Source organism: Canis lupus, chromosome 18 (genome assembly GCF_048164855.1).
Source record: "Canis lupus baileyi chromosome 18, mCanLup2.hap1, whole genome shotgun sequence".
Classification (NCBI taxonomy): domain Eukaryota; kingdom Metazoa; phylum Chordata; class Mammalia; order Carnivora; family Canidae; genus Canis; species Canis lupus.
Window position 1 is genome coordinate 50821137 of NC_132855.1, and position 9013 is coordinate 50830149.

Consider the following 9013-nt stretch of genomic DNA (forward strand, 5'->3'; position numbering starts at 1 on the left):
AGTCATTGAAATTTATTTCAAACCATTCAAAATAGAAAATAATTTTTAGAATACTAATATAAATGTATTTGTTGGTAAAATCATGACAAAAGTAGTATCTTTGGGATAAAACATTATAGATAATTAGAGTTCCAAATAGTCAATTAATTTTCATCCTATTTCTAAACACCTCACATCGAATCTCTGCAGCAAAGTATGTTCATGTACATCATCCATCTCATGCTTCAGTGGTCCCTTGAGTCCTAGGAGAGTGAAATAAGAAGCATGGATACAGAGACTATTCAGCATGTAGCGTCACTGTGTGTGTATATATATATCGGAGGTATCTTAATTCAGAATATCAGTAACATCCCAAGTAGTCTTCTGGTATTTTCAGTATTTCCACCTCTCCTTCCCAACAATAGCTTTTAAACACCAACATCTATTTGACAGTATGGGTTCTTTTATCTGATTTAATATATCATCCAACAGATCTATTAAAAAGCCAAAGCCACGGTGGAGGACAGATACCTAAGGGAGACTGAAATGAAAGGCAGAGAGATATGACAAATCATTACTTTGTGAAAATTTGATAATGAAAATTTGAAAACTTAGAAAATTGTTTTTATTGGTAAAGTTTTCACTTGCCTTTCACTTAACGCTATTCTCTGCCATTTTCCTTTCATAGCCTTCTTTTCTTCTACATCTGCTCTCCCCAACCTTCTGAGGATGCTTCTACCTTGTATACTGTTTTCCTTAACTTTGGTTCGGTAAGTCCTTCTCTAGATAAGCATGCATACTGTATAGCTGTATTTCAAAATACATTCAACAAAACCAATTCTATTTCATAAAAGCTATAGGATGAGTAGTACTTGTTTCTTTCCATTTATTTTCGGTAATTTTGTGTTTACAGAAATCTGCATTATAATAGTGATAGAATAAAATATAATAATCTATGTGTTTTAGATAGGAAGCACTCCTAAATTCATCTGTCTTTTTGTTGGTATATCCCACCTCTGGGAAAGTCCAGATGATTAGGGAAAAAATTTCAAATAACTTTTTATATCTTAAGAATATAAGTCCCTTCATGTAGTAGTTGTTTTAACTTTACCAATAAACAGAACTGAGTGCCCCTTTAATGCCAAATACTCTAAGAGGTGTTGCAGGAACCCATTAAAGGAAATACTGGGACTTTAAATAACTTCTGGAAATGAAAACACAGAACTATTTTACTCTAAACAAAATGAAACATAATTAATTGAGGGAAATTAATATTAACAAAATGGTAATTGACAAAGGATCCTGGAGAGTACTAGTGTAGTGGTTAAACTTAAAACATATTGAAAAGATAAAATAATATGAATGTATTATTTCTTTACTACAATATAGGATATTAATATTGGAGGTACCTAATAAAGTATGAATTCTAAAGATTTAAGCCAATTTGTATAAAATAGACTGTCTTCTAAACTTCTGTAATTGTGTCTAATATGTCAAGGGTATAATACCTTTGATATATCCATGTGGAATGACTTGTGAGGACCATGTGTATCAACCCATAGTCTTTCCCCCTAAATTTTCCTTCTTATTTTGTTGGGAAGGTCAGGACCTCAGGTCACCATTGAATCTCTAGTGGCTCTCACTGAGTTCTGATGTCAAGCTGTGAAGGCAGTTTTTCTAGCTGTAGCATTTTCCTATTGGCAGGGTCCCCAGGAAGCTATGCTGGAAGAATTTAAATTGCCCTTGGGCTTCTCATACAATGTATCTATCTTCCAGAAGCCCCGATTGAATGGCTTTTCTTTTTTCTTTCACTCACTTTCTTTTTATTCTTTATTATTCCCCCTAAATTTTATTCTATTTATGTAGAAGAAAATGCAAATCATATTCAATGGCAAAGACCTTTTTTATTGCCATCCTTGAACTTTTAATTTGGCTTTCTAATGAAGGTGAGCTCTCCTTCCTCAAATCACCCATTCTTCCTTTGAAATGTAGTTAAAAATAAGGAAAATTACAATATTCTCATGGAATTCATTTAATTTTTCCTAGTTTTTCAAAATATTTTAGTGTATAACTTAGAGAAAATAATTTGTGCCAGTGCTACTGTTGATTCACTTCTGGAATGTTTTTGGGACCTAAGTGAATTTCCACATCACTGTGTTTACTTCACAGAGGTTAAATACACTTGAAATTGTGATAATCTTTTCATAAGGGATGTTATCTGTGGTTAGGAAAAATATATTAGTTATCCAAATTGTAATAATTATACATAAATGCTAAAAAAATTATTTTGTATGAAGTGGAATACTTTACTAAAGTGGGAACATGTGAAATTTAATATTAAGTTTAATCAATAACCTTTAAAAGAGTGTAAATATTATTGGATTAGTTTCCATACATTTAGTTTTTAAATTATAAAACTGTATTTCACAAGTTTATATATGAAAATGGAAGTACTTTGAAGAAACTTTGATGGTCAATATATTTTTGTTTTAGTTGCTTTACTGTATTTAACATTTCATATTGTTTTGAGCTTGAGATACCTTTTTTTCTCATACTAGCAGCCCCAGACTATTCTTTAGCAAGTTTTGTGTACTAGAGGAATTCATCATTAGAGAGAGATAGCTTCTGATCATTCATCTTCTCTTAAACTGTAACTTTTTACAAGCCTTAGATATAGTGTTATTTTTTTCATTTAGAAGATTTTAAGTTTTCTCTTGTATATCTAAACAATCACAAACTTAAAAAAACAAGAGGTAGAGTATAGAAAAATTATTCCCAAATTATTTGATAGTAAATCACTAACCTTATGCTCACCATTCCTGAATACTTCAGGGTATATTTTCTACAAATAAAAGGACATTCTCCTACATCACCACAGTGGGACCAATATAATAAGGAAATTTACATCGATAACACTGCTATCACCCGATCTTTACAACCTGTTCCATTTTATCAATTGCCTCACTAATGTTTGTTAGTAGGAAAACTGTACACTTAAGAATCACATCCTGAATTTAAATGCCATATTTCTTTAATCTTTATTTTGTAACAGTTTCTCAGGCTTTCCTTGACTTTCAGTAGCTTAATACTTTTGAAAATCGCAGCCTAATTATTTTAAAGAATGTCTCTAAATTTGAATTTGCTTGATATTCCCTTACGATTATATGCAGGCGAGAATGTCACATATATGTGCTATGTAGTTTTCATTGTATCCTATCAAGTGGCACAAGATTTCCATTTGTACCATGATTGATGATGTTCACTTTGATCATTTGATTAATGTAGGGTCTGCTAGACTTCTACAATGAAAACTTATTTTTGCTCCTTTGTAAATGTAGAGAGAGGCACTTTGAAAATACATTACTCATCAAACTTTCATCTTTATTTTATTTATTTACTGTGATAGCTATATTATGGGTGACAAAAACAAATCCCAGTTTGCCCAGGATTGGGAATTTCTTAGCACTCAGGTCCTTCATTACTAAAAGTGGAACAGTTTTAGGCATATGTACATGTCTTTATGTTGAAAAATATTTCTATTTATTTTGAATAAACACATAGAGGTAAAAGCCTGGAAATTATGGCAAACATATGCTTAATATATTATGAGACTTCCAAATATTTTTCCAAAGTGGTTGTACCATTTTAAGTTCCTACCAGCAATGCGTTACATTTCAGCAGCATCACACCTACTACAAAACTTTGACAAATATACTTATCATTTTAGCCATTCTTATAAATGTGTAATGGTGTGGAGTCCCTTATGATTTTGGTTTATATCCCCCTGATGAAAGTGATGTTAAACACATTTTCATGTGTTTATTGGCCAACTTACCTGTCAAAATATTTATACTTTTTAAGAAAGTTTGTTTACCTTCATATAATTCATAAGATTTCTTGATATATCTGGCTACAGATATGTCACATATATGTACTGAAACTGCTCCCATTTGGTGGCTTGCATTTTTGTTTCCATAATAGCATCTTTTGAAGATAAAATATTCCTATTTTAAGAGACTCCAATTTCTCAGTTTTTCAATTATGACTTGCATTTCTGTCTCTTTCCTAAGAAATCTTTGTCTACCCAATGTCACAAAGATGTTCTTTTATGTTTTCTTCAGGAAGTTTTTTAGGATTTTAGCTTTCAAATTTAGGGTCTGATCCATTTTAAGTTAATTTTTCTATATGTTCGTTTTCTCCTAGATGTATAACCAAATGGTTCTAGCAAAATTTTTTGAAAAGCTTTTTCTTTTGCCATTGAATTGCCTTGACAACTTTGTTGAAAATTAATTGAAAATATATTGTTGGGCCTAGTCTATTTCTGAATTCTCTTCTGTTCCATTAATCTGTATGTCTATTCTTTCACCAATATCATACTGTTTGCTAATTGTACTTTAATATTATGCCTTGAAATTGGGTAGTGTAATCAGACCACTGGGTACTTCTTTTTCACAACCACTTTGGCTCTACTGGGTATTTATATATCTATAAAATTTTAGAATTATCATTAATTTCTCCAAAAATATCTGTAGTAATTTTGACAGTTATTACCTTTAATCGATACAATTGATTTTCCCCAAATATAACAAGATATGTTCAATTTTAATGTTCTTTGAGTTGGCAGTGTTCTGTAGATTTCACTGTAGAGATATTGCATGGCTTTAGTGAATTATTCCTGAGTATTTTATTTCATTTTTCTATTGTAAATGAAACTTTTAAATTTTATTTTTCAGTTGTTTTCTGCTAGTTTAAAAAGCATACATTCCTTTTCTTACAAATGGAATATAGATATTCTAACTTTAAATATCCTTTTCTATTAATTATATCAGCTGTATCATACTAAGGTCAATTCTTGTTATTTTCTTTTTATAATAATGAGTCCTATTGTCTGTTTCTTTGCCTACTTGATGGTTTTTAGCAGGATACCAGACAATGTAGATTTTCCTTATGGGTGCTAGATATATCTACATGCTATAAACATTCTTGAGTTTGTCCTGGGATGCTGTTAACTTCCTCAAAAGCAACTTAAAGCTTTTAGGTCTTGCTTGTAAGCTTCTCAGTGGGACCAGTGGATTATTTTATCTAAGATTTATTTGCCCTCCCATCTGAGACAAAACCCATCTGAGTATGCCAGTATCCGATGGAATGCAAGGTTTTCTAATCTGGCTGTTATGAACAGACATTATTCTTGGTAGTTTGTGAGCTGGGGTTGTTTCCCCCTTTAATCCTTTCAAGTAACTCTTAATTTATTATTTTTATTATTTTTCAAGAATATCACTGAATACAGAATTCTGCATTGACACACTTATTATCTTTTTATTTCAGGACTGCAAACATATTATTTCACTATCTTTCAACCTATGTGACATTTGATAAGAAGTAAGTTATCATCCCTATTATGTTTCATGTTTATGTAATTTATAATTTTTATATGAAATTTTTTATTATTCCCCCTTTCCTAAAATCTTTCTGCTTTTGTTCATTTTCCTTAGCTCTCACTTAAGATTCTCTCCAAGATTTTATAACTATTTTTTGCTGCAAAACCAGCTTATGAAGAATGTGCATCCCATTGGAGATACATCCTTAGGCAAGGAGATAACAGAAGGCCGGGAGATGACATATTTAAAGTATTGTTTTAAAACATAAAATAAAATAATAAAAATAAGTAAATAAAGAGAACTATCAACCAAGAAATCTATTCCATTAAAACTACTATTCAAAAATAAAAGAATGATAAAGATATTAACTGACAAATAAAAACTAAGAGAATCCAGTGTTAGCAGATCTGCCCCCCTAGAAATACTAATGGGAGTTTTTCAGGCTGAACTGAATGGACAATAGATGATGACTCACATCTGCATGGAGAAATAAAGAGAGTGGTAAAGATGATGGCACAAGTAAGTATTAATGATAGAATATATATAGTATTCTTTGAAACTCTTAGCTTCTCTATTCTCATTGAAAAGATAACTGTATAAAGCAGTAACTATAAGTCTATATTGATGGGCTATGATGTATAAAGATGTAATTAGTGTGACAAATAGTTTTACAAAGGAGGGTGGAAGGAAAGGAACTGTATTGGAAGAAGATTCTGTGTACTAATAAAAGTAAGTTGGTATTAATTAAATGATGTTGTTTTAAATGTTGGAAGCTAATTGGGATCCCAAGGGCAATTACTAAGAAAGAAAGTCTAAAAAATGTAGAGAAGAAATAACACAGGAATTGGAATGATATACTAGACAATGTCTGCTTAAAATAAGCATCTACATAAAGCCAGAGATTGGTAGAATTGGTTTTTAAAAATCTTATTCACTGTATCTTATGTATAAGAAATAGCTTTAGATTCATAGAGGGCTGGAGTGGTTATCCTAACATCAGATGAAATAGATATTAAGAAAATATTAATACTAGGGAAAGAAAGGACATTTCATAAAGGCAAATGGTGTAAACCATTAAGAAAATGTAACAATTAATTTAAAGAATATGTAACAATTATAGCCATATATGTATATAGGGACAGACCACAACATACATGAAGCAAAATTGAGAATTGAAAAATATGTAACTAAACAACATCCCCATATTATAAAAGGGAAAAAGATTTTAAATCAATGATCTAAACTTCCACATGAAGAAAACAGAAAGGAAAAGAGTAAATTATACACAAAGCAAACATAGGAAAGGAAATGAGAAAAACTAGAATGGAAGTAAATAAAACAAAGAGGAAAATAATGATAGAGAAAATAATGAAAATCAAAGAGAGCTCTTCAAAATATTAACAGATTTGCAATAAAAACTATACTGATTAAAGAAATATTAGCAGATTTGACAAATCTTTAGACTGACCAAGAAAAAAAGATTTACTAAATAGAAAAAATACTAATAGAAAAATTATTAAAATAGAAAATGAAAGACAGAACATTGGTCCTGGCATTACAGAAATAGAAAGATTATAAGGGAAAGGGAGCAGTGTCAACAACAGTATATTAATAAATTAGACAAGTTAGATGTCACAGAGTTTTTTTTTGGTTTGTTTTTGTTTTTTGTTTTTTGTTTTTTTGTTTTTTTGTTTTTTTTTTGATGGTGTTTGAGATGAGGAAAATAGCTATCATTGAAAAGTTTGTTTTTTTTTTTTTATTTTGGTAGATGCCCCTTTATCTTATCCTTCGCCTAACTATAACACAGATTTTATGTTCTTGTTTTGGGTCTATACTCAGTTGATATTTCCAGATTGCCACCTTCTTCAGCTCCAAGAGATAAAAGGAAACCCCAGGGAACTCACTACTGTGCTGTTTCTTGTGTACTGATGTCCTTAGCTGGTCTTTCTTCTCTTCACACTTCAGATTTTTTTTTATATATGTAATCCTCAGGATTCTTTATTGTTACTAATAAATTAAGTATTAAAATGGGTTAAATAAGTGATGTGGATTAAGGAGTACACTCACTGGGATGAGCACTGGATATTGTATGGAAGTGTTGAATCTCTATGCAGTACACCTGAAACTAATATTCCACTATATATATATATATATATATATAGTGGAATGATAATAAAGATTTTATTTATTTATTCATAAGAGACAGAGTGAGAGGCAGAGACACAGGCAGAGGGAGAAGCAGGTTCCATGCAGGGAGCCCGATGTGAGACTTGATCCCGGGACTCCAGGATCACGCCCTGAGCCAAGGCAGATGCTCAACCACTGAGCCACCCAGGCATCCCTATTCTATTGTATATTAACTAACTGGAATTTAGATCGAAGCATAAACCTCCCTGAGGTTGTTTTTTTTTTTTTTTTTTAAGATTTTATTCATTTAATCATGAGACACAGAGAGACAGAGAGAGAGAGAGAGAGAGAGAGAGGCACTGGCAGGCTCCCTGCAGTGAGCCTGACGTGGGACTGATCCTGGGTCTCCAGGATCACGCCCTGGGCTAAAGGCAGCACTAAACCGCTGAGCCACCCAGGCTGCCCCCTCCCTGAGTTTTAAATGTAGTGTTAAAACCATCTATTTATTTTTATTACTTCTGATTTGTTATTATTAGAAAACTTTACTAATGGTATTACTATATGGAAATGCTAAAGACTTTCTGGCCTTAAACATACTCATTTTTTTGTAAAAGATTCGTGTGCTATTGACAATTGATCACTGTTATGTTTAGGGTAGCTCTCTAAATGTGTATAGATAAAAGTTATTAACTTGTTTGTTGAAATCTTATATATTCTTATGATTTTTAAATTTATTTTTTAATCTCATGATCACTGTGTTATATTACAATGTCACTGTTAAATTATGGGTGAGTTTGTTTCTCCTTGATATTCTTCTTAAATTTTTGTTATAGAGTTCAAGCTTTGTTATTAGGTTAATGTAACATCTTAGTTTTTATCTTTAATTTTGAAAACTTGTTTCTTTTTTCATTATATAGTAAACCATGACTTTGCTTTCATTAATACTTTTACTTTTTCTCTATCTCTTCTGATAGCAGTACTTCTTTTAGAGATTTCTTTTTTTTAGTGTTTATCTGTTATGTTCTTGGAGTTTTGAGTCACATAATTTTAGTGTGTCCTTGCACTTTTTTATTTTATTTGATTTTATACATTTTGGGTAAATTTAATCCATGTTAGGGAAAATTGATATATTTAAACTGTATTGCACCATGCTTGTGTTTTCTATTTGTTATAAGTTGTCTTAACTTTATACTTTCTCATTTCTGACCTTCCATTCATGTCATAATGTATTTTTCATTTGATAAATTAATTTTCTTTGTAGTGGTTAACTTTACGTTCTAACATTGTATATCACTCCTAAAATAATTAAAGTTGTTCAGCATATCTGTCTTCCTCACAAAAAAAAAAAAAACAAAAAAACAATGACCTTGGCATGCTTAAACTACTCACTAAAATACTACCTCCCATATTCCTTGTTACTGCCTATAGTTTTCTATTAGTTAAACATAAAATAATTTTACGCAGTCTCTGTTTTACATAAAATATTGATTAATTGATTGATTTTTTTAAAGATTTATTTATCTGAGAGA

The 9013-nt window shown here is 30.8% G+C and overlaps 1 long non-coding RNA gene across 4 annotated transcripts in view; it reads left to right on the forward strand.

Annotated features, from left to right (window-relative positions):
• Positions 1–5865, forward strand: part of LOC140609551 (uncharacterized) — a 164106-nt gene extending 158241 nt beyond the window's left edge. For all 4 annotated transcript variants that reach the window (XR_012011358.1, XR_012011356.1, XR_012011357.1 and 1 more), the window contains 3 exons: positions 668–749; positions 5305–5358; positions 5472–5865. This is a non-coding gene — a long non-coding RNA (uncharacterized lncRNA). The remainder of the gene's footprint in view (positions 1–667; positions 750–5304; positions 5359–5471) is intronic.
• Positions 5866–9013: the final 3148 nt, after the last annotated feature.